Source organism: Marmota marmota, unplaced genomic scaffold (genome assembly GCF_001458135.2).
Source record: "Marmota marmota marmota unplaced genomic scaffold, marMar, whole genome shotgun sequence".
Lineage (NCBI taxonomy): Eukaryota > Metazoa > Chordata > Mammalia > Rodentia > Sciuridae > Marmota > Marmota marmota.
In genome coordinates this window covers 10,489,905-10,517,477 of record NW_025999942.1, presented here as the reverse complement: position 1 = coordinate 10,517,477, position 27,573 = coordinate 10,489,905, and the positions used below count along the sequence as shown (strand labels likewise).

General features: G+C 35.6%; 1 long non-coding RNA gene across 1 annotated transcript in view; it reads right to left on the bottom strand.

Moving 5' to 3' along the window:
• Positions 1-1,576: 1,576 nt before the first annotated feature.
• The window catches only part of LOC125616319, a 41,380-nt gene continuing 15,383 nt past the window's right edge, over positions 1,577-27,573 (bottom strand). Inside the window, exon 2 of the long non-coding RNA XR_007346941.1 lies at positions 1,577-1,720. This is a non-coding gene — a long non-coding RNA (uncharacterized LOC125616319). The remainder of the gene's footprint in view (positions 1,721-27,573) is intronic.

Genomic DNA, 27,573 nt, shown 5'->3' with positions numbered 1-27,573 from the left:
TATATATATATATATATATATACATTTTCTTTATCCATTCATCTATTAAAGGGCACCTACGTTAGTTCCATAGTTATCTATTGTGAATTGAGCTGCTATGACCATTGATGTGACTGTGTCACTGTAGTAGTATGCTGATTTTAAGTCCCTTAGTTATAGACCAAACAGTGGGATAGCTGAGCCAAACAGTGGATCCATTCCAAGTTTTCTAAGGAATCTCCATACTGCTTTCCATATTGGCTACACCAATTTGCAGTCCCACCAGCAATGTAAGAGTGTGCCTTTTCCCCCACATCCTCACCAACATGTATTGTTGCTTGTATTCTTAATCACTGCCATTCTGACTGGAGTAAGATAAAATCTTAGAGTAGTTTTGATTTCTCTAATTACTAGAGATGTTGAACACATTTTCATATATTTGATGATCAGTTGTATATCTTCTTCTGAAAAGTATCTGTTCAGTTCCCTAGCCCATGTATTGATTGGATTATTTGTTAAGTTTTTTGAGTTCTTTGTATAGCCTGTAGGTTAGTGCTCTAGCTGATGTGCATGTGGTAAAAATTTGCTCCCACTCTGTAGGCTCTCTCTTCACATTGTTGTTTCCTTGGCTGAGAAGAAGCTTTTTAGTTTGAATTCATCCCATTTATTGATTCTTGATTTCATTTCTTGTACTTTAGGAATCTTTTAAGGAAGTCAGGGCCTAATCCAACATGATGAAGATTTGGGCCTACTTTTTCTTCTAATAGGCACAGGGTCTCTAGTCAAATTCCTAGGTTCTTGATCCACTTTGGGATGAGTTTCATGCATGGTGAGAAATAGGGGCTTAATTTCATTTTGCTGCATATGAATATCCAGTTTTCCCAGCACCATTTGTTGAAGAGGCTATCTTTTCCTCAATGTATGTTTGTGGTGTCTTTGTCTAGTATGAGATAACTGTATTTATGTGGGTTTGTCTCTGTGTCCTCTGCTCTGTACCATTGGTCTACAAGTCTATTTTGGTGCCAATACCATGCCGTTTTTATTACTATTGCTCTGTAGCATAGTTTGAGTTCTTGTATTGTGATGCCACATGCTTCACTCTTCTTGCTAAGGATTGCTTTGGCTATTTTGGGTCTCTTATTTTTTCCACATGGATTTCATGATTGCTTTTTCTATTTCTATGAGGAATGTTTTTGGGATTTTTATTGTGATTGCATTAAATCTGTATAATGTTTATGGTAGTGTGGTCATTTTGACATTAATGAATTTGTTCTCTTTGATGATTACCATAGTTGCAATTTCTGCACGAAAAACATGTCTTTACAAAATAAATAGACAAAGCAAAACTGACTACAACATGATTACCCTTAAAAAAGAAGTTAAAAGAAAATTTAAAGCTGTTTTTCTCATTTTTTTTTCAATTCTGAGTAAATCTGACATATTTTTTTTACCTCTAAACCATGTAAAGCAGCTAAAAACAATTATCTAGAATAATTCAATTTCAAGGTGGAAAGAACTTATGTTCATCTAATCAATAGTTTTTCCTAATCGATTAGAGTTCTAAATTTTTGTTTTTAGCCAGATATAATGGTCCATACCTGTAATCCCAGGTCTAGGGAGGATAAGACAGGAGCATCACAAGTTTCAAAGCAGCTTAGAAAGACCCAGTCTCAATATAAAAAAATTACAATGGCTGGGGTACAGCTCAGTGGTAGAGTGTCACTGGATTAAATCTCCATTACTGAAAAAGAAGAGAAAAAGAGTAAGTAAGTGTTGGTTTTTAAAGCATAGCATTTAGGAGCAAGTGCTTACATCTAGTAACAATGCTGATAATGTGGCAGGGTTGTTTACCTTTCACAATTTTAAAACCACTACCCTTTAATGTTGTACTTCATTTTTAAAATCACATGTGGATTATTGTACCATGCACTATAAATTGGAGGTAGTCTTTCTTTTATATTCTCAATTTTTCAAATATTGGGACAAGTTAGATATCATTTGAAGATAATCACTAAAATATAATTTGGTGATTTTCCCCATTCATTCACTAAGTGATTATTGAAAATCTACTTTGTGACAGGTATTCAAATTAGATTCTGAATATTAATAATTAAGGAAGTAAGACTAACATCAGTTGGCCTAACCAATTACAAAAGTCTTGAATTCCTGCCAACTCATAATATTTGAGATGACTGCAACTATGATTAGTTCATAATTTCATGATTTAGGTTTTTATGCTATTAAATACAATATTTAATTCTCTTAGTGATGTGGGTAGTTTGATTAGTCCCTTTCAAAAATGAGAAAAATGAGATACAATAGGTTTCTTACCTTCAACAATTTCCCAAGTTTTCATATTAATAATAAAAGTGTGAGGCAGACCTGCGACCGACCGGCAGAACAGGCCCAGCAGCCCGCCGGTGTGGTAGACACGTCACCCCAATTGGAGGAGGGGCAGAGCAGAGCCGCGGCCCGCGCCTGCAAGGTAGGCAGACCTGCGACCGACAGGGAGAACAGACCCAGTGGCCCACCAGCGTGGTAGACACATCACCCTAATTGGAGGAGGGGCAGAACTGCCGCCCGCGCCTGCAATGTAGGCAGACCTGCGACCTACCAGGAGAACAGGCCCAGCGGCCCACTGGCGTGGTAGACACATCACCCCAATTGGAAGAAGGGCCCAGCTGCCGCCCGCAAGGTAGGCAGACCGTGCGTCCTGGAGAAGGGGCCCAGCGGCCCGCCGGCCTAGTTGAAAGATCACCCCAATTGGAGGAGGGGCACAGCCGCCGCCCGCGCCTGCAATGTAGGCAAACCTGCAACCTGGAGAACAAGCCCAGCGGCCCGCCAGCATGGTACACAGATCACCCCTATTGGAGGAGGAGCATAGCTGCCACCCGCCCCTGCAAGGGAGACTTTGCAACTATACAAGAGCAATTTAAATATATAGAGGGAAAATTCAATAACACAACAGTTTCACCAAGCAGAAAGAAACGAGAGCAATATGAAAAGACAAGGAAAGAAAGGACCACAAGCAATGCAGGTCAACTCAACTTTAGAAGAGGTAATAGCTGCAGCAGATGGAATGTCAGATAAAGAATTCAGGATATACATGCTTCAGATGATCTGGAGTCTCAAGGAAGACATTAAACAGCAAAATCAGACAATGAAAGATCACTTCGACAATGAATTACGCAAACAAATCCAGGAAGCAAAGGATCAACTATACAGGGAGATAGAGGTTATAAAAAACAAACAAACAGAAATCCTAGAAATGCAGGAAGCAATAAACCAACTTAAAAACTCAATGGAGAATACTACCAGCAGAGTAGAACACTTAGAAGATAGAACATCAGACAATGAAGACAAAGTATTTCAACTGGAAAAGAACATAGACAGCTCAGCAAGACTGTTAAGAAACCATGAGCAGAACATCCAAGAAATATGGGATAACATTAAGAGACCAAACTTAAGAGTCATTGGGATACAGGAAGGTACAGAGCTCCAAACCAAAGGAATGAGCAATCTATTCAATGAAATAATACGAGAAAACTTCCCAGACTTGAAGAATGAGACAGAATCCCAAATCCTAGAAGCCTACAGGACGCCGAATGTGCAAAATCATAAGAGATCCACACCTAGACACATTATAATGAAGATGCCCAACATACAGAATAAGGAGAGAATTTTAAAAGCTACAAGAGAAAGGAAGCAGATTACATTTAGGGGTAAGCCAATCAGGATAACAGCTGATCTTTCAACACAGACTCTGAAAGCTAGAAGATCCTGGAATAACATATTTCAAACACTGAAAGAAAATGGGTTCCAACCAAGAATTGTGTATCCAGCGAAATTAAGCTTCAGGATGGAAGATGAAATTAAAACCTTCCACGATAAACAAAAGTTAAAAGAATTTGCAGCTAGAAAACCATCTCTTCAAAACATCCTCGGCAAAACATTACAGGAAGAGGAAATGGAAAATAACAATGAAAACCAACAGTGGGAGGTAGGACAGTAAAGGGGGGGGAAATAATCAAAGAGGAAAACAAACCATGTTTAGTAACAGAAATAAACAAATATGGCTGGAAGAACAACCCATATCTCAATAATAACCCTAAATGTTAATGGCTTAAACTCACCAATTAAGAGACACAGGCTAGTAGAATGGATCACAAAACAAGACCCAACAATATGCTGCCTACAGGAGACGCATTTGATAGGAAAAGACATACATAGGCTGAAGGTGAAAGGTTGGGAAAAATCATATCACTCATATGGACTTCGGAAACAAGCAGGAGTGTCCATACTCATATCAAATAAAATAGATTTCAAGCCAAAGTTAATCAAAAGGGATAAAGAGGGACACTACATACTGCTTAAGGGAACCATACACCAACAAGACATAACAATCATAAATATTTATGCCCCAAACAATGGTGCAGCTATGTTCGTCAAACAAACTCTTCTCAAGTTCAAGAGTCTAATAGACCACCATACCATAATCATGGGAGACTTCAACACACCTCTCTCGCCACTGGACAGATCTTCCAAACAAAAGTTGAATAAGGAAACTATAGAACTCAATAACACTATTAATAACCTAGACCTAATTGACATATATAGAGTATACCACCCAACATCAAGCAGTTACACTTTTTTCTCAGCAGCACATGGATCCTTCTCAAAAATAGATCATATATTATGTCACAGGGCAACTCTTAGACAATATAAAGGAGTAGAGATAATACCATGCATCTTATCTGATCATAATGGAATGAAACTGAAAATCAACGATAAAAGAAGGAAGGAAAAAGCATACATCACTTGGAGAATGAACAATAGGTTACTGAATGATCAATGGGTTATAGAAGACATCAAGGAGGAAATTAAAAAATTCTTAGAGATAAATGAAAACACAGACACAACATATCGGAATCTATGGGACACATTGAAAGCAGTTCTAAGAGGAAAATTCATTGCTTGGAGTTCATTCCTTAAAAAAAGAAAAAACCAACAAATAAATGATCTCATACTTCATCTCAAAATCCTAGAAAAAGAAGAGCAAAACAACAGCAAAAGAAGTAGAAGGCAAGAAATAATTAAAATCAGAGCTGAAATTAATGAAATCGAAACAAAAGAAACAATTGAAAAAATTGACAAAACTAAAAGTTGGTTCTTTGAAAAAATAAACAAAATCGACAGACCCTTAGCCATGCTAGCGAAGAGAAGAAGAGAGAGAACTCAAATTACTAGCATACGGGATGAAAAAGGCAATATCACAACAGACACTTCAGAAATACAGAAGATAATCAAAAACTATTTTGAATCCTTATACTCCAATAAATTAGAAGATAGTGAAGGCATAGATAAATTTCTTAAGTCATATGATCTGCCCAGATTGAGTCAGGAGGATATAGACAACCTAAACAGACCAATATCAATTGAGGAAATAGAAGAAACCATCAAAAGACTACCAACTAAGAAAAGCCCAGGACCGGATGGGTATACAGCAGAATTTTACAAAACCTTTAAAGAAGAACTAATACCAATACTTTTCAAGCTACTTCAGGAAATAGAAAAGGAGGGAGAACTTCCAAATTCATTCTATGAGGCCAACATCACCCTGATACCTAAACCAGACAAAGACACTTCAAAGAAAGAAAACTACAGACCAATATCTCTAATGAACCTAGATGCAAAAATCCTCAATAAAATTCTGGCGAATCGGATACAAAAACATATCAAAAAAATTGTGCACCATGATCAAGTAGGATTCATCCCTGGGATGCAAGGCTGGTTCAATATACGGAAATCAATAAATGTTATTCACCACATCAATAGACTTAAAAATAAGAACCATATGATCATCTCGATAGATGCGGAAAAAGCATTCGACAAAGTACAGCATCCCTTTATGTTCAAAACTCTAGAAAAACTAGGGATAACAGGAACATACCTCAATATTGTAAAAGCAATCTATGCTAAGCCTCAGGCTAGCATCATTCTGAATGGAGAAAAACTGAAGGCATTCCCTCTAAAATCTGGAACAAGACAGGGATGCCCTCTCTCTCCACTTCTGTTCAACATAGTTCTCGAAACACTGGCCAGAGCAATTAGACAGACGAAAGAAATTAAAGGCATCAAAATAGGAAAAGAAGAACTTAAATTATCACTATTTGCAGATGATATGATTCTATACCTAGCAGACCCAAAAGGCTCTACAAAGAAACTATTAGAGCTAATAAATGAATTCAGCAAAGTGGCAGGATATAAAATCAACACGCATAAATCAAAGGCATTCCTGTATATCAGCGACAAATCCTCTGAAATGGAAATGAGGACAACCACTCCATTCACAATATCTTCAAAAAAAATAAAATACTTGGGAATCAACCTAACAAAAGAGGTGAAAGACTTATACAATGAAAACTACAGAACCCTAAAGAGAGAAATAGAAGAAGATCTTAGAAGATGGAAAAATATACCCTGTTCATGGATAGGCAGAACTAACATCATCAAAATGGCGATATTACCAAAAGTTCTCTATAGGTTTAATGCAATGCCAATCAAAATCCCAACGGCATTTCTTGTAGAAATAGAGAAAGCAATCATGAAATTCATATGGAAAAATAAAAGACCCAGAATAGCAAAAACAATGCTAAGCAGGAAGTGTGAATCAGGCGGTATAGCGATACCAGACTTCAAACTATACTACAGAGCAATAGTAACAAAAACAGCATGGTACTGGTACCAAAACAGGCGGGTGGACCAATGGTACAGAATAGAGGACACAGAAACCAATCCACAAAACTACAACTATCTTATATTTGATAAAGGGGCTAAAAGCATGCAATGGAGGAAGGATAGCATCTTCAACAAATGGTGCTGGGAAAACTGGAAATCCATATGCAACAAAATGAAACTGAATCCCTTTCTCTCGCCATGCACAAAAGTTAATTCAAAATGGATCAAGGAGCTTGATATCAAATCAGAGACACGCCGTCTGATAGAAGAAAAAGTTGGCTACGATCTACATACTGTGGGGTCGGGCTCCAAATTCCTCAATAGGACACCCATAGCACAAAAGTTAATAACTAGAATCAACAAATGGGACTTACTCAAACTAAAAAGTTTTTTCTCAGCAAAAGAAACAATAAGAGAGGTAAATAGGGAGCCTACACCCTGGGAACAAATCTTTACTCCTCACACTTCAGATAGAGCCCTAATATCCAGAGTATACAAAGAACTCAAAAAATTAGACAATAAGAGAACAAACAACCCAATCAACAAATGGGCCAAGGACCTGAACAGACACTTCTCAGAGGAGGACATACAATCAATCAACAAGTACATGAAAAAATGCTCACCATCTCTAGCAGTCAGAGAAATGCAAATCAAAACCACCCTAAGATACCATCTCACTCCAGTAAGATTGGCAGCCATTATGAAGTCAAACAACAACAAGTGCTGGCGAGGATGTGGGGAAAAGGGTACACTTGTACATTGCTGGTGGGACTGCAAATTGGTGCAGCCAATTTGGAAAGCAGTATGGAGATTTCTTGGAAAGCTGGGAATGGAGCCACCATTTGACCCAGCTATTCCCCTTCTCGGTCTATTCCCTAAAGACCTAAAAAGAGCATGCTACAGGGACACTGCTACATCGATGTTCATAGCAGCACAATTCACAATAGCAAGACTGTGGAACCAACCTAGATGCCCTTCAATAGACGAATGGATAAAAAAAATGTGGCATTTATACACAATGGAGTATTACTCTGCATTAAAAAATGACAAAATCATAGAATTTGCAGGGAAATGGATGGCATTAGAGCAGATTATGCTAAGTGAAGCTAGCCAATCCCTAAAAAACAAATGCCAAATGTCTTCTTTGATATAAGGAGAGTAACTAAGAACAGAGTAGGGACGAAGAGCATGAGAAGAAGATTAACATTAAACAGGGATGAGAGGTGGGAGGGAAAGGGAGAGAGAAGGGAAATTGCATGGAAATGGAAGGAGACCCTCAGGGTTATACAAAATTACATACAAGAGGAAGTGAGGGGAAAGGGAAAAATAATACAAGGGGGAGAAATGAATGACAGTAGAGGGGGTAGAGAGAGAAGAGGGGAGGGGAGGGGAGGGGAGGGGGGATAGCAGAGGATAGGAAAGGCAGCAGAATACAACAGACACCAGTATGGCAATATGTAAATCAGTGGATGTGTAACTGATGTGATTCTGCAATCTGTATACGGGGTAAAAATGGGAGTTCATAACCCACTTGAATCAAAGTGTGAAATATGATATATCAAGAACTATGTAATGTTTTGAACAACCAACAATAAAAATTTTTAAAAAAAGGAAAAAAAATAATAATAAAAGTGTTATGGTTTGGGCATGAGGTGTCTCCCTAAATCTACTGTGCTAATGCAAGTGACAAATGATTAGATCATGGGAACTATAACCTAATCTGTGTATTAATCAATTTAACCAAGTAATAGTTTGAATGGATTACTGGGTAGTAACTCTAAGCACATGGGGTGTGGCTGGAGGAAGTGGGTCACAGGGAGTGTGCCTTGGGGATTATATATTTTGTTCCTAGCTCCTCCCACTTTGTCTATGCTTCCTGGATGCCATAAACTGAGTAGCTTCTCTGTGCCACACCCTTCTGCCATTTTGTAAACCAGAGTATATAATGACAAGAGTCCATTTCTTCTATTCACATACTGTTCAAACATGTCTCAATGTCAGGTTTTTATGTAAAAACTTGAGCATTCCATTTAGAAATGCACCACTTTGCTTCATTGTTGCTTATGTAAATCAAAAAGTTAATGGTAATTTTAATCTACTTAAAAGGCATTCCATTTATTTCAAATTTCCTTCATTTACATTTTTAAGTTTTCATTTATTCCTCTGAGCTATTTCTAAAGCACAATATATTACACAAGTATAAAAACCAACAACATATAATGTGTAAAACTTGCTATAAAAATGTATTATCTTTTCTTTATTGCCTACCAGAGTTAAGCTTTTGTAGATTTATTATATGCCTCAGGTTGTGGGCAGTAATATAACTAGTACAATTTTAAGAAAAGACATTAATGTATAAGATATCCTATAAACATTTAAAGTATTTTCATAAAAACTTGAAAGTAATTCCTATGTGATTTCAATCATTTTATCTGTAGAAATCTCATCTGTGGTGACATGCTCTCACTTTAGAATAGTTTACAAAGATCTTCCTATGAGATATGAGGAAGAAGAAAATTCAGAAAATTTTACCTATAAGTTTTTTTTTCACCTAACAGTTATAGTTTTCAATAAATGATATCAATAATTTTTAGTTTTGCAAATGAGGAAAAAAATCTAATTTTGTGCATATGAAAGTCTCATTCTACTAATAATTTTACATCATAAAATAGTTTTGTAGATTACTTGCATTTTTCTAATGAGTCATATTTTATGGAACTAATTTTATGTTTCTCTTTTAGATTTTTCCTTTAATGCTTTTTCTCTGTTGAGGATTATACTTATGCTGAAGATCTTTAACAGTAATTTTTAAAGTGAAAAAACAAGATGTGCCCTTATCCCTAAACTGGAATCTGAGAACTTAGATTTCAAGAGGATTTCTACCACTAACTGATGTGAAAGGCTCACTATGCCTAAACTGTCCTACTTACCAAACTATACATCTTATATATGCACAACTTTTTGTGTATCAATTATTTATCAATAAATTTTCAAAAGACTATTCAAATTATAAATACATTTAACAGGATAATTTGAATTGACAATTGGCTATAAATATTTTCTGAGGGCTTAAATTCAAATATATAATATTATAAATTAGAGAAACTGTGATTTATAAGTTAATTTTTTTCTTAAAGTTTACAATATCTAAAATTTATGATTATACTTATGACAAGTCACATATGCTATGTCATTTTTTTCCTGTGGTTCTTTTTAGTTATACAAAAAGTTTCTTCTTTATGGCTGAGTAATATTCCATTGTGTACATATGCCACAATTTCTTTATCCATTCATCTATTGATGGGCAATTTTCAGGATATACAAGGAACTCAAAAAGCTTAGTACCAAAAAACAATTAATCAATCAATTAATTAATATCAATTAATTGATAATTAAATAACCAATCAATCAATAAGTGGACAAAGGAACTGAACAGAACCTTCTCAAAAGAAGAAATATGATAGTCAAGAAATATATGCAGGTAGGCTGGGTTTGTGGCTCAACGATACAGTTCTTGCCTAGCACATGCAAGGCCTGGGTTCAATCCTCAGCACCATATATAAACAAATAAGATAAAGTTATTCTGTCCAACTACAACTAAAAAATAAATACTTAAAAAAAAGGACTATATGCAGGGCTGGGGTTCTGGCTTAGCAATAGAGTGCTCACCTAGCATGTGTGAGGCCCTGGGTTTGATCCTCAGCACCACATAAAAATAAATAAATAAATAAAAGGTATTGTGGCCAAGTACAACTAAAAAATAAATATTTGTAAAAAAGGAAATAAATGCAAAAATGTTCAACATTGTAGCACCTAGAGAAATGCAAATGAAAACTATAGAGATTTCATCTCACATCAGTCAGAATGGTAATTATCAATAATACAAATAGCAACAAATATTGGGCAAGATGGGGGGGAGGAAATGCTCATATGTTGTTGGTGAGACTACAAATTGGTGCAATCCCTCTGGAAAGCAATATGGAGACTCCTCAAAAAGTTAGGATGGAACCACCATTTGACTCAGTTATCCAAATCTTCAGCATATATTCAAAGGATTTTAAATCAGCGTACTACAGTGATGCAGCCACACCAATGTTTATAGCAGCACAATTTACAAAAGCTAAACTGTGGAAGCAGCCTATATGCTATACCATTTAAAATATAAGGAAACACATTGTAAAAATAATTCCACAAATGTAAGCCTAACATACACAATGGCACGTGTGTTTGAGTATATGTATGTGTGTCTGTGTATGTCTTCACCTTCTCAGCTCAATACTCACAAAAATATTCATATAATATTTTAATGTAACAAGTTATAGAATATTTAAGATATTTATTTTCAAGATCAAACAATTACTCATTCAAAATTCAAATACTTTGCTAGCATTGAACTTCATAATAATTTAGACAGAATTTATCAGAGCAGTTCTCCACTTTTTATATAAAAAAAAAAATTTTGTTTTAATTTTTACAGGTTACATTTTTAGGTTTCATTTTTATTTTCAAGATTATTTTTAACAAAAATACTTTACATATATATATGGTACTTGGTGATATTTTGACACATATATGTATACCTTGTATAATATTTAAATCAAGTAAAACAGACCTATCTAATTAAACATTAATCATTTTATTATGGTGAAAACATTCAAAATCCTTTTTTTCTAGCTTTTTGAACATTACTATCAATACTAATTGTCAAATAATTTTAAAAGTTACTTAATGACAATTTTGAGGGTTAATTTAGGGATTATAGCCATTGACTATAAAGAGTTAAATATAGGTTATTGTTGTTTATTTTCACTTAGAATATATCCAATAAAAGATAGATACCTTTGTGAAAGTGAAAAAGTGTAAGTGGAAAATTGAAAAAGATAGCAAAAGAGAACTGGACAGTGAGTCCTGATCTCCTCACAACACAAAAAGGAGGCAATGAAGGAAAAGCAGAATTGAGAGGTGGGTGACAAAATAAATGCTCTAAGACTCAATATTACAACATCTGAGACCTGGACAGACTTTAAGGTAAGATACCAGAGTAGAGAATAAATGAAGGGTAGGGCAAGTGGCACATGGGGGGTACGGGTGGGGAGGAGCAACAGACAGAGAAGGAGTAGAAAAACTCTTAGCCTCACCCACTTAAAAACATTTGGAAAAGCAGAAAAATTTAAAGTGTGACAGGAACAGCAGGATCTTTAAAACAAAGCAAAGAGCTTAAAACCCAAACATGAAAAGAAAGCTGAGCTGGGGGTCCACAGCTATCTTGTGGAAATCTCAGCCTACCAGTCACCCCCTTAAATCAACATGGCATCTTCCCACACCCAGACTGCAAATTAAGCCAGAGAGAAGTCCCCTTCAGTGGGATCTCTTAAGAATCTGTCCAGAAAGAACTTCTAGAGGGTCCACTACCTGTCAAAAATTGCTAAAAATTCTTTCCCTCTCCTTCACCACAAACAAGGGCAGTGGGATGCTGTGGTGCTGTTCTGGGAAATGTGCCTAACCCAGAGCTATGCTCAGCCTCCATGACCCAGGTTATGGTGGAAAACTCTGTGCAGAGTCGCCTCCATTCCGAAACAGGGCAAACCAACAGCTCAGATCCTGAACAGAGGAAAGTGGATTCACCAGGACCCCACCGGCCCCAACCACTGATATGGAGAGTAGACGCCATGGAAAGCCTACAGACTGTCTCTGAGATCATGGAGCCATACCTGAATATCCAGTGATATAAAGCCCCAGTTCCAGATGGTGATAGCTAGAGACAGAAGGCTGCCACAATAAGTTCCCTGAATACACCAGGAAATTTAAGTAGAAACCTCCCACAAACACAGCCAGAGAGAGATGATGTAAAGAGAAAATTAGCAGAGTCAAGTCAACAGGAAGTGGCTGCTCTCAGCCTTAACTGGCACCCAGACTTACCTGTGATCACAACTGGTAAGTGGAAGGACACTGTTTGGACATTGGCAGGACATTGCACCAGACATAGCCAACAGAGAAAATCAACATGCACCATTCATAATCAGGGCTAGTGGAAACTAGAGCCAGGTAAACCACATGAATCCCTTCAACACAGCACTCCAGAGAGTGGCAGGGGAAATATTTCTGCACCAAAGAACACTCACATAAAACCCACAACCAGAGTACCTGTGCTTACAGACAGCCACCAGGATCTTCACCACATTGAAAAGGATCCAACAGAGGGAAGCAGGTACTCAGTGACCCACAGCAATCACAGGGACACTCAAGAGCCTGCATCTTAAACTCCTGTGCACAATAAAAACTCCCAATCCACAACACTGCACCCCCAAAGCAGTCAGGTGCAAGGCCCCTGGGCTGATAAACCAGAATTTGCTGGTGGAAGGTACATAGCAACTAGGGAATTGGCTCCTGTGCCCCTACATCTCTGAAAAGATCCAGACCAAAGAATGATGGACATCTGCTAATAACTAAACCCCAATGAAATCCAAACCAAGATTCTGTAAGAATTTGCTTCCCCTTGACATGATTTACTATAAATAACTGTAATGTCAACTTTGATCATATAAATAACTCTTAAAATTTAATAACAGTTTTTATTCCAATAGTCATTGTTGCACCTTCAACCCATTTGAATGTATTTAATAGTTTTAAGCATTAATTGGAATCAACCTTCCTATCATTGTTTCCCTAGCCCTAGTTTATATTTGCTTAACCCTTACTCATCCTCTTGCATTGCCTGCTGTTACCTCAAATACCCACCATTCATGTATTTCTCCTTTCTATCTTGGTATGAATAATTTTTCTTTATCTTTTTCTTCCTTTCATTTTTTTCTGTCTTTTTCCTTCTCTTTTTTGCTCAATCTTTATTCCTCCTCTCTTTTAGCCCTTATTTAAGGTTATAGTAAGCTTATAAAATTTAATAACTAATTTTTTACCTATTCCAGAATTTTATGATATGTTTATAACTGTATTTGATGAACTTTGGAGAACAACAGCAAATTTTTTTATTTCTTATAAAGTTGAATAGAACGAGGGTTGACTCTGAGGTGATTATAATGGAGTTGATATTGAGATTAGCAGAGGTCACACATTGACTTAAAATATCATTATCTGTATATTCATCCAACCCAGAGCTCTTAACAGAAAGAAACTAAAAGTAGTCCCCCATGTAAAAGAAGTAGTGATAATTACACCGATAGATGGGTAGACATATAAACAATATGAAAATTCAAGGAAACAAACCATCCCCAACAGGCCATAATGCTTTAACAACTGACTCCATCAATAACACAATGAAGGAAATGTCAGAGAATAAATGTAGAAAGTTCATAGTTAAAATGCTCTATGAGCTAAACAAATAAAAATAAAAATATGTAATAAGACATAAGGAATAAAATCAGAGAGAAAATACAGGAAGTGAAAGATAACTTCAATAAAGAGAGATTCTGAAAAAGAATCAAACAAATCTGAGAAATAAAATATTCAATAAACCAAATTAAAAATTCAATGGAAAGCATCACCAATACATCAGAACACTTTGAAGACATATTTTCAGGCCTTGAAGACAAACTACATAATCTTGAATATAAAGTTGACCATAAAGTAAAGAAGCTAAGAGATCACAAACAAAATATTCAAAAAATCTGGGATAACATTAGAGGTCAAATTTGAGATTCACTGAAATAGATGAAGGCTGTGAAATACAAGATAAAGGGATGCACAAACTTTTCAATGAAATAATCTCATAAAATTCTCCAAACCTTAAGAACAAGATGGAATTTCAAATATAAGAAGGATATACAACTCCAAATATTCAGAATCATACTAGATCCATCCCAAGACACATTAAATGAAAATGCCTAACATACAGAATAAGGATAGAATTTGAAATGCTGTAAGAGACAAATAACTGGTTACATTTATAGATAAACTGCCTATGACCTGCATGGCCATTAGTTCAGGTTTTCAGACCAGGCACTTAGAGAATGAAGAAAAGACAAACAGACACACAAATAGAGAAAAAGCTGGGTCTCAGGGGTTGACCACTCCTTGGTAGGGAGGTAGTGACAACAAGCTCAGCACATTTATTATATAGCTTTTCTTTTAATCAGTTTTTTTGCTGCTGTGACTAAAAGACCCGACCAGCACAATTGTAGAGGAGGAGAAGTTTACATAAGGGCTGTGGTTTCAGAGGTCTCCATCCATACATAACCTGGCCAAGGTGAACATCACAGCATGAAGAGTGTGGCAGAGGAAAGCAGATCACATTATGATCAGAAAGCAGAGAGAAACTCCACTAGCCAGATACAAATATATACCTGATAGCTATGCCCCTAATGAACCACATCCTCCAGCCACATCCTACCTGTCTCTAGACAATGCTCAGTTAATCCCATCAAGGATTTACTCCCTGATTGAGTTAAGGCCATAACCCAATCATTTGTACTCCAAATCTTCTTGTATTGTCTAACGTGAGCTTTTGGGGAACACCTCACATCTAAACCATAACAGGTATAAATATCAAAAGGATTTATTGTGAGAAAGTTTCTAAACCATACAGGTATAAATATCAAAAGGATTTATTGTGAGAAAGTTTCTTAAAAGTAAGCAAAACCAAGATCATGAGTATGATTAACCAAGATTATGATTATCAGATTGCACCAATAACTTTCTACCACTGAGCAGCTGGCATCTAAACCTCAAGGTCAAGAATAACTCCTTGACTGGCACAGAATCTCCTATTGAACAGGGCATCACCATGGCAACTAGACAATCTCAATTCAACACCTTTGCACGGAGAGATCCCAAGAGAGGCATTGCCTCTATCAAGGACAGTTCAAGACCCATAATTAAGCTGCCACTCTTGATAGTAAAAGAATCCAGAATTCACCTCATTTCTGAACCCAGACCATAAAAGTCAGGAAGTTTAGAATAATATATATGAAGCTCTGAAAGAAATGGATGCTAACTACACCCAGAAAAAATAGTTTCAGAACTGAAGATAAAATAAAATTCCTTTAGGTAAGCAAGAGCTAAAAGAATTCATAACAAGAAAGTCTGCGCTGCAAAATATAATAAAATATCTCATGAAGAAGAAATTAAAAATGAAAACCAGTATAGGGAGGAATTATACTAGAAGAACACTCAATTAACAGAGAATCAAGTCCAATTTATGCATTAGAAATAAATCAAAATGGCAGAAAATAAAAATCATCTCTAAATAATAATATTGAATATGAACAGGATAAAATATTCAATCAAAAGACATAGGTTGGTAGATTGGATTTAAAAACAAGACCCACCAGGCATGGTGGCACACACCTGTAATCCCAGTGGCTTGGGAGGCGGAGGTAGAAGGATCTTGAGTTCAAAGCCAGCCTCAGCAATTTAGAGAGGCTCTAAGCAATTTGGTAAGACCCTGTTTCAAAATAAAATATTAAGAGGACTGAAGATGTGGCTCAGAGGTTAAGTAACCCTGAGTTCAATTTCCAGTACCAAAAAACATAAAAATAAAAAACAAAACCCAGAATTATACTGTCTGCAAAAGACTCACTTTATAAGGAAAGACATGTACAGAATGAAGATGAAAGGATGGGAAAAAACAGACCATTCACATGGAACTCATTACCAAGCAAGGGTAGCTACTCCCAAATCTGATAAAGTGGACTTCAAGCCAAGAATAATCAGGAGAGACAAAGGTTACTTCATATAATACTTAAGAGAATCATATATGAACAATGTATAATAATGATAAACATCTATGCCACAAACAACAGAACATCTAGTACATAAAACATATCCTCTTCAATATTAAGAATCAGATATGCCAAAATAAAATAACACTGGGTGACTTTTAACACACCTCTCTCATCACTGAATAGATCATCCAAACATAAATTAAGATTCTATAGGACTAAAACATATAATTAATAATATGGACCTAAAAGACATCTGTTGAATATTTTATACATCAACGACTGAATTTACTTTTTTCTCATAGTACATGGAACATTTTCTAAGATAAACCATATTTTAAGTCACAAAGCAAATCTTAGCAAATACAAAAAAATAGAGACATTACCTTCCTTTCTGTCAGATGAAATTAGAATCAATGATAAGATTAAAAAACAGAAATCACTCTAACTGCTGGAGATTAAATAATACACTTTTGAAAGATGAATGGATAATAGAAGAAATCAGGAGAGAAATAATAAAATTCTTAGAAGTAAATGAGAATAATGATACAATATATCAATATCTCTGGAACAGTAGGAAGGCAGTTCTAAGAGGTAAGTTCATAGCATTGAGCTCTTACATTAAGAGAATAGAAAGATAGAAAATAAATAATCTAACATTATACTGATCACAGGCCATAGAAAAAGAACATGCCAATATCCAAATCAGTAGAAGACAGGAAATAATTAAAAATAGAGCCAAAATCAATATAAAATTGAGAATAAAAAAATACAAAACATAAATGAAACAGAGTTGGTTTTTTGAAAGGATAAACAAAATTAATAAACCTTAGCCAAACTAACCAAAAGAAAGAGAGAAAAATTCAAATTAACAAAATTCAAGATGAAAAAGAAAATATCACTATAGACACTAATGAAATCCAGAGAATCATCAGAAACTACTTTAAAAATCTATACGCAAATAAAGTAGAAAGTCTGGAAGATAAGGACAAATTCCTAGAGATATATGACCTACACTAATTAAACCATGAAGATATAGAAAATGTAAACAGATCAATACCAAGTAATGAAGAAGCTATTAAAAGCCTTCCAACAAATAAAAGCCCAAGATTCTCAGGCAAGTTCTCCCAGACCTTTAAAGTAGAACTAATACCAATCCTCCTCAAATCATTCCATGAAATAGAAAAGGAGGGAACACTACCGTTCAACGAAGCCAGTATCACCTGATACCAAAACCAGACAAAGAGATCAAGGAAAGAAAACTTCAGACCAATATCCCTAAACAGCGTGGGTGTAAAAATTCTTAATAAAATACTAGCAAACAGCAAACAAAAACACATTAAAAAGATAGTGGACCATGATCAACTGGGATTCATCTCAGGGTTGAGGCTGGTTCAACATACAGAAATCAATAAATGTAATTCACTACATAGACTTAATCACATCATGGTCTCAATAGATACAGATAAAGCATTTGAGAAAGGACAATACCCATTCATGTTTAAAACAATAGAAAAACTAGCAACAGAGGGAACTCACCTCAGCATTGTAAAGAGTATATATGACAAACACAAGGCAGACATCATACTTAATGTAGAAAAACTGAAAGCATCTCCTCTAAAACAGGAGCAAGACAAGGATGCCCTCTTTCACCACTCCTATTCAACACAGTCTTTGAAACTCTAGCCAGAGCAATCAGTCAAGAGAAGGAAATCAATGGAATACTAATAGTAAAAGAGCTCAAATTATTTCTGTTTGCTAAGGACATGATCCTATATTTAGAAGGCCCAAAAAACTCCACCAGAAGCTTCTAGAGCTCATAAATGAATTCAGCAAAGTAGCAGGATACAAAATCAACACCCATAATTCAATTGTGTTCCTATCCTGCAAAAATACATCTGCTAAAAAAGATATTAGGAAAACTGTCCATTCACAATAGCCTCAAAAAAAGGTGAGGGACCTCTACAATGAGAAATATAGAACACTAAAGAAAACTATAAAACTATAGAATATAATAAAGAAGACATTAGAAGAAGGAAAGAACTCCTGTGTCCTTGGATAGGCAAAATTAATATTGTCAAAATGGCCATACTACCAAAAGCCCTATACAGATTCAATGCAATTCCCATCAACAATCCAATAACATTCTTCTCAGAACCCGAAAAAACAGTTCTAAAATTCACTTTGAAAAATAAGTGACCCAGAATAGCCAAAGCAATCCTTACCAAGAAAAGAAAAGCAGGAGACATCACAGTACTGGACCTCTAATTATATTACAGAACTATAGTAACAAAAAAGGCTCTGTACTGTCACCAAAACAGGCATGAACACCAATGGAACAGAATAAAACACACAGAGATAAATCAGTATAAATACAGTTATCTGATACTGTAGAAAAAGGTGCCAAAAACATACATCAGAGAAAAAATAGACTTTTTAATAAATGGTTCTGGGAAAACTGGAAATTCATATGTAGAAAAATGAAATTTAATCCCTCTCTCTCACCCTGTACAAAAGTCAACTCAAAATGGATCAAAGACATAGGAATTAGACCAGAAACGCTGCAACTGCTAGAAAAAAAAATATAGCCCTAACTCTCTAACATGTCAGCACAGGAACAACTTATTTAACAAGACTCCTAAAACATAAGAAATAGAATTTAAAAATCAGTAAGTGGAATTTCATCAAATTTAAAAAGCTTCTACATAACAAAGGAAACAAGAGTGTGAAGAGAGAGCCTATAGAATGAGAGATCTTTTTCCACCTGCTCCTCAGGGCATTAACATTCAGAATACACAGAGAATTCAAAAAACTTAACAAACAAAAAAAAACACACAAAAAAATAACCCAAGGAGAATGAATGGAGAAAAGAATTAAACAAACACTTCTCAAATGAAGAAACACAGCCAGGCACAGTGGTGCAAACCTATAACCCCAGCAGCTTGAGAGGCTGAAGCAGGAGGATTCCAAATTCAAAGCCAGCTTCAGCAATTTAGTAAGGCCCTAAGCAACTTAGCAAGACCCTGTCTCAAAAAAAACATAAAGGGCTGGTGATGTAACTTAGTGGTTAAGTGACCCTACCCTGGGTTCAATCCCTACTACCAAAAGAAGAAGAAGAAGAAAGAAGAAAGAAAGAAAGAAAGAAAGAAAGAAAGAAAGGAAGGAAGGAAGGAAGGAAGGAAGGAAGGAAGGAAGGAAGGAAGGAAGGAAGGAAGGAAGGGGAGGAGGGGGAGGAGGAGGAGGAGGAGGAGGAAGAGGAGGAGGAGGAAAGAGGAAGAAATGATCAACAAATACATGAAAAAAAATGTTTAACATCTCTAGCAATTAGGGAAATGCAAAACAAAACTACATTGAGATTTCATCTCACTTCATTCAGAATGGCAATGATCAAGAATACAAATAATAATAAATGGTGAGGAAGTGGGGGAAAAAGATTCACTCATACATTATTGGTGGGACTACAAATTAGTGCAAGCACTCTGGAAAGAAGTATGGAGATTCTTCAAAAAACTAGGAATGGAACCATCATGTGACCCATCTTCCCACTCCTCAGTACATATCCAAAAGATTTAAAATCAGCACACTACATTGATGTAACCACATTGAGGTTTAAAACAGCACAATTCACAATAGCCAAGCTATAGGACAAACCTAGATGCCCTTCAACAGATGAATGGATAAAGAAGCACAACTTTATGGCATTTGCTGGTAAATGGATGTAACTAGAGACTATCATGCTAAGTGAAATAAGCCAGTCCCACAAAGGTTGAATGTTTTCTCTGATATGCGGAAGCTAATCCAAAATAAGGAGGGTGAGTTTAAAACAAAAACAGAGAGAGAGAAAGAGAAAAGGGAGAGGGGATTTTATCAAAAACAGAGGAAAGGTCAGTAGAATAGATGAAGGGAACAAGAAAAGGGAAAAACAGTAGAATTAATCTGATAAAATTTTTCTATGTGCATGCATGGATGTGGCACAGTGGGTCCCAGCATCTGGTGTATCCACAAGACATTAATTTTAAAAATAAATAAATAAACTGCAAATGGATTGAAGAGTGATTGGTGGAGTGGAGGGAAAGGAGGAGGGAGTATGGGGAGTGCTGGGGAATGAACTGGAGCAGGTTATGTTCCTTCCTTTGTGATAATGTCAGGGTGTATCCTACTGTTGTATATAATTTTTTTAAAAAAATTAATAATGAGTTAAAAAAAAAAGACCACATTCTCAAAAGGTTGATTCTTTAGTGGCCTTCTGGCTCATTCACTCTTTTCTCCTTTCTGGGATACATTTATTTTTAGCACTCTTCAAAGTAAAGTCTCCCAGATCAATTAGCTAGTTTGCTAAATAGTCACATAGGCAGGTACCCTCTGTTCTTTCCTTTCTGTACAATTGCTCACTTCATCTCTTCTATTGTTATGATTTTTATATACATGTAGAAAAAAAGGCATATATTCTATCCTATAACTACAACTTCCCCATTAATACCACACAAATTATTTGCTCATCTAGCACATTTCTGCAAACTCACAATTGGAAAATTTATTAACTAGTAGGGACAAACATGTACAGGAGCAGAGGCCAAAGTGGCAGCAGCAGCTGAGAGGCAGCTTTTCTACCCTCTGCAAACAGAGCCAAATCTGGGTCATTACATTCAGTAGGAAGCTTTGAAAAACACATTCCAACTCTGTGTAACTGGATGCTGAGTGGTTTTTGACCTAGTTTTGCACACCAAAAATGCAAGGTTGCCAGGGCATGGAGACTAGTGTTAGATCTGTGCCTCATTGTTGCTGGAAAGATACATAAAAGGTTAGCTTCATGAGTGTTCCAGATCTAGGACACAATAATGTGATTATGTTTGTTACCAGCTCAGTACAAAAGCAAACGCTCCATCATATTACTTTTTGCAGTTGTAAACAAATTGAAATTGAATTGAGAAGGATTTAGCAATCCCTTCAGTTCCCCTAAACTTGTATAGGTTTTTTTCCTGACTTTTGGCCTTGACCTTTCTTAGAGCATTTACTTAAGAAAACTAGAATTGTAAATTTGTTTCTACTCCTTTGAGATGTGTTTTTCAAAGGCTTTTGTAAGTTTTATGACTCAATAATGTTTTTCTCAAGAATCTGAAAGCCATATCTTTAAAATGTAAACCTCAGGGAGGATTAGCTCTTCTATCTCTCCATTTCTGTGGAAGAGAAAAAAGCCTAACTTGGGAAGACATTGCTCAAAGTTTTGAAATTAACCCTATCACAAGAAATTAGAAAGTTTATTTTTCCTTTTTGTAATGTAAGGGTAAAAGAAATTGAAGTTAAAGTGTAAAAGTTAAAGTGTAAAAGACCAAGCATTGTAAAGTTTCTAAGCTGCAAGGCCTGAGTTAAAATGTAAAGGATTAGGTATTGTTAGGTTTCTATGTTACCTGCAAAACCTGAAATTCCTGTAGTTGTTAAGACAATGCTTGGAACCTCCCAGTAAATATTTCCCCTGACTGCTTGGTTGTCTAATAACTTAAGGGCTCTGTGTGGTCTTGCACGTAGGCCTTGCAGGGCCTGGACCAATCAGTTTGAATGTGTACCCCGTTTAGAACTGACCTATCACCCCCGCCTGACCTGTTCCCGCCAATGAATGAACTAATCATGTCTCAGAATTATTGTTTGATTTTCCTGCGGTGTATGATGATATGTTAAAGGAGACTGTGATGTATGTAAAGTCCCGCCCTCCCAAAAAAAGTGTACTTAAGCAGTGCTCAGCCCCTGCTCGGGGCTCTGGGCTGTTCTCCCTTCTTGAGTGGGCACGGAGCCCTAGCATGCTAGATCAATAAATCCCCTTCTGCCAATTGCATGAGTGGTCACTTGGTGGTCTCTTTCTCCGACGCTTCGCCGGACCCTTACAGTAAAATCAATTATAGCAAACATGAATGGTCAGAGTTCTTACTTTGAATCTAGAACTTAAAAATCTCTCCTTTTGTTTCATCAGAATTAAGTACAGATTAAGTTCTGATCTCCCTTGCAGCCTTGAAGAAAGTCTCGCTTAGCTGTTTAACTTCATCTCATTCAATTTTTTACTTTGTAAAATGTTATTTAAAAATTATGGAGGCCAAAAACCAACCAACTCTTTCCATGACATTGGTGTTTTGATAGTCTGCACTCAGAGAATTATGCATTTTTTTCTGTTCCATGAGACTTCATTTACTGAGAATTATATTAATGTTAGGAAGTCCTCTTCATGATAAACCAAATCCTCAATGAGAACAGATTCCTTCTAGTTCCATGGCCTTTTGGCTTTGGTGTCTTATCTTCATAATGATACTAATTATTTTTCTGTTACCATAAATACTAAGAAAATACATTTCCTTAAACAGGGACCCTGTTGCATTGATACTCAGGCTCTATCCTGCCTTTCTCTTCTAATCTCACATGATGACCACAAATTCAGGCAAAATGAGCTACATGACATTTCTAAATATATATACTAATATATATTATTATATTAAACAAATCATTAATCCACAATTAACTGCCTTTGTTTCTTTCACAATATTTGATTATGTCTCCGCATCTCTATTAAATTTGGAAGAGTTATTAGGACATTTTTAAACTAATGCAAATCTTGATAATGTTCCAGGCAGCATGTTTCACACCTTCTAACTCCCTCAACATTTGGCTTTTTATCATATTTCCCCTAACCTAAATCATCTCTTCTCTTGGACTGTGAGCTTCTAGAGAGCATAGATATGATTTATTTATTAGTTTGTACAGCTAGTACTTGTACATTAAATATCATTCAACAAATGTTTACTAAATTGGCAAAATTATTTAAATGCATTGAATATAATAAGGTGCAAAGACCAATAGAATATGTTGACCTAGTAGATCAGGGGAAAAAATGTTTCAAAAAACTCAATTTCACAAATCTAAATATTATTATTGTCTCTTTCAACTAAATTTGTTAAGTCCTTTTAAATGTTTGTGAATGTTTTAACATTAAAATAACATATTGCAAGGGTGAAAGTTATTTGAAACCATCATTTCCAAAGGGAAATACATTTAGAATCTCTTTCCCACTCTAATTTCTGAGCAAGTATAAACATAAATTCTTATTTAACAATTAGTATGTTCCTTGCTCCTCTTAAAAGTTCATTCCATCCATTCCATTGACATATTTATTTATTTATTTATATAAGCCTGTTTAAATCCTTTGTGGAAGAGAGGAATATATACCTATACATACATACATGTGAGATTTCCAAAACAAATGAAAAGTTAGTCTGAATTTTCCCCATTAGAAAACCTTCAACTGTAAAATCAAAGATACAGGCAAAGATTTTCTCTTTCATTTTAAAACCTTTACTCAAAGAAAATGAGCTAAAATGCATAAAACATCAACATGAAGCTACAACTTTTTCCCCATACCTATATATACAAATTGGATAAGATCTCAGAGGGCATTGGACTCTATTCCTTCCATACTGATCTTCTCTTACCTGGCTTCACAAACATCACTTTTAAAAATGGGGGCAAAATAGTTAAGAGACTGAACTCAGAACAAGCCTGAGTCACAGGATCTAATTTAAGCCATGAATGTAAAGCATGAAAACACTGTGTCAACCAGAATGCACTGCAAGCACATACTCAAGCACCAACCAATCAATCAATCTATGCACTTATTTATTTATTGCCTCAGGACTTTTATTTTTAAAACTGAGTCATGAAATCCTATCCTACCACTGGTCACAAAGCATTCTGAATCCTACATTTTCTTCCATCATTCTAAATATATTTTTTTCACATTTAGGACTTTAATAATTTTGTGTAAACATTTAGTCTTATTTCTCTATATATACTGACCCACCTTTCACCACACTGTTTGCCCCATTGAATTAAGGTGCCACCTCTATCACAAATTCAAGTTCTGAATATATATTTAATATCTTCGAGATATCTATTATATTTTTGGTCATTTGCCTGTTGTACCAATGTAAAAATCTTTTGTAATATTAAGATTCCATGTCTTTATAATCAATGAGGCAATCCTTTCTATTTTTCATTTTATTTAAATATTAGTAGAGTTTGATTTTTCACAAGTGAAATTTCAAACTTTCTAAAGTAAGTTTTTTAAGCTCACCATAACAATACCTATGAAATTTTATTAAAAATACATTGATTTTTCCTATTTTATTTGAGGAAGACTGAAATATTTTTATATAAACCAATCCATCCAAAAACACAGCATATCTACCCATGTATTCATGATGTCTTATCTGCTTTACTGTCAAGTTTAAAAGTTTTCTTTAATATTGCATTATATAGTCTTGCTTAATTCCCATACACTTTTCAGTTCTGCTGGCATTGTGCATAATATATTTTTCAGATTCTACTTTTGTTGTTTAGTCTGGATGATAATAAAATTATTCTGTAATCCCAAGAGATTTTCAAGTCATAAAAGAAAAATGTCAATCTAAATTTTTATCAAGTAAAGATAACTTTTTTGAGATTGCAAACAAAGCTGAAAACAAATATTTTCAGATAAATTAAATCTTAGCCAATATTTTATTCTCAGACATAAACACTACAAGCTATTGTATGGAAATTGTTGCTAGTATTCATACTATTTTGGTTCCAGTAGTAAGTTAGTCTTCATTGTTATCATTGTTTCCCTGATATAATATCCCTTAACCACACCCCCCTCACCACAGTATCAGGAATTGACCCCATGGTCACTTTACCACTAAGCCACATTCATCCATTTTTTTTTTTTTTCATTTTAAGACAGATAGCTAAGTTTCTTAGGGTTTACTAATTTACTGAGGCAGGCCTTGAACTTGCCTGAGATTCCCAAGTGGCTGGGATTCTTGGATTACAGGCATGTGCCACCATGCCCAGCTGTCCTTCATTTCTACATATTTTTATTTTTTTCTCTTTCTTTTAGGATTTTACTAGTTTGATCATAATATCCTAGGTGGAAACTACTTAGTATTTACTGTGCTTTTGATTTTTCGGAGCTGCCCCTTTCACTCAGCATTATAGCCTCCAGTTCCATCCATTTACTGGAAAATGCCGTAATTTCATTTTTCTTTATGAGATTTTTGTCAAATTGATTTTTGTCAAATTTAAAATTTTTTCTGTGTTGGTACCTATACACAATAGAATATTACTCAGTCATAAAGAATGAAATTATGGTATCTTCCAGTAAATGGATGGAACTGAAGGCTGTCATGCTAAGTGAAAAACAACCAATCCCACAAAACCAAAAGCTGAATGTTCTCTCTGATATGTAGATGCTGATCTGATTCTTAATATATGGAATCTGGGAGGCAGTAGAGGTTCACTGAATTGGACAAGAGGAAAGAGAGTGGGGATAGGAATGGAAAAGAGAGTAGAATAAATTGTACATAACTTTTCTATGTTCATATATGAATACATGACCAGTGTAATTTCACATCACGTACAACCACAAGAATGGGAAGTTTTACTCCATGTATGTATGATATATCAAAATACATTCTACTCTCATGTATAACTAGAAATAACAATTTTTTAAAAAAACAAATAATAAAGTATATAGTTTTTTATTATTTGGCAGAGAAATTCCATTTCAAGGAGCAATGCCACTGTACTTTATGCAATATTGTGATTTAGAAGTCATTCTACCTTTGAGACTATTATTGGATTATAAATCTCTTGCAGAAGGCTGGGATAGTCTGGGAAAGCAATATCAACTATATTACAACTGGAAAAAGTATGATGCTGAGAGGAATAGGTTTGATAGTTAGTGTTTTTAAGCAAAAAAAAAAAAACATTAAACAGGCAAAGATAATGTCTTTTTAAGTTAATAAGCTTTCAATTTCCCACTTAAAAAACAATAAGTCCTGGGTTCCGGTAGCTCAAAACTACTGGTCTTTTAAATTATCTTTTTGCTTCTCTTTCTGACCCCAGTGAAGGAATTTTTTAAATTTATTATTTTGATTGTAATAAAGGCTTTCCCACCTTTCAAGTCCAAGTTTTTCAAATCTTTCTGCTCTGCTTTCTGCTCCTGATTATCACAATAAAATGTGGCTAAAAGTCACCAGGTTAAGAAATCCATTGCTTTTAAAATCAGCCTCACTGAAAGTCTCAGGACATGGGCAAAATCCAGAAAACTTATCAACCAGAACATAATACGAATGGCCTCTAGTCCAGTTATCATTAGTGTCCTCCTTTTCCTTTAAACCCTCTTGAGCCCTCTCATCACTGTCTATGGTCATATTCGCTGGGAGCCATTAGCCAAGTAGGTATGACAATTTCCTTGCCAGCGTACCCCATGTTGCTTAGTGGAAGGACTCGTGGAAATAGGACATTTTGCAGTGACATTGCATGTATGTGACCTTGCTCAAGGACCAAGGCGGATCCGAGTTTAGGGTGTTCCCAGTTTAGGATAATCGGGTTTAGGGCGTTCCAGGTTTAAGATTATTCCTGCTGGGAATAGGGCGTATCCTGCTGCCTGAGTTCCCCTTGAGTTCTCACGGGATTCAGACAGTATTTTTTGGGAGACAGAAGCCCAGTGGGGGTGATTTTGGGCAGAGAATGTGGATTTCCCCAGAACGTGATTGTACATGGCTGATGTGAGTTCGGGAATAAAGAGTTGCTGTTTGAACCTACAAGCTGTGTGGTGGCTCGTGATTTTGTGCCCAGCCAGACTGCAGCATTTGGCGTCCCATGCGGGGAACTTCTGAAGCTTGGAGGTAAGTGAAATTGCTCGTCCCTGAGGAAGAGCAAAAGAATGGGTGACCATTTCAAAAAAAAAACAGTGCGTTCTTGTTTTGATTTATCTTGTTTTTGTTTCAAGCTGCCTATCCCTAGAAATTTCTCAGGCAAACTGGAAAAAATGGTTGACTAAAGGTTTGAAGTTTGTCGGCCCTGAGGAAGAGAAAATTGATACAACGATTTTTTATTCTGTTTTTGTCTCATTCAGTTTCGGTTTTGTTTTGTGTTATCTTATTGGGTTTAGTAGATTAGAAATTAGTAAAAACAAACCAAAAAGATGTTAAGTAAATTGTTAGAGGTTCAGACCATGGAGAAAGACATTTTAGATCAAGCAAAAGAGAAGGTCTCTTGAGCTAGTCAGACAGAGGAAGAAAATTTAAAGGAAAAGGGGTTGTTAGGAAAAAGGCCCCAACAGGAGGCTGTTACTAACTCCATTTTATCACAAGAGGGC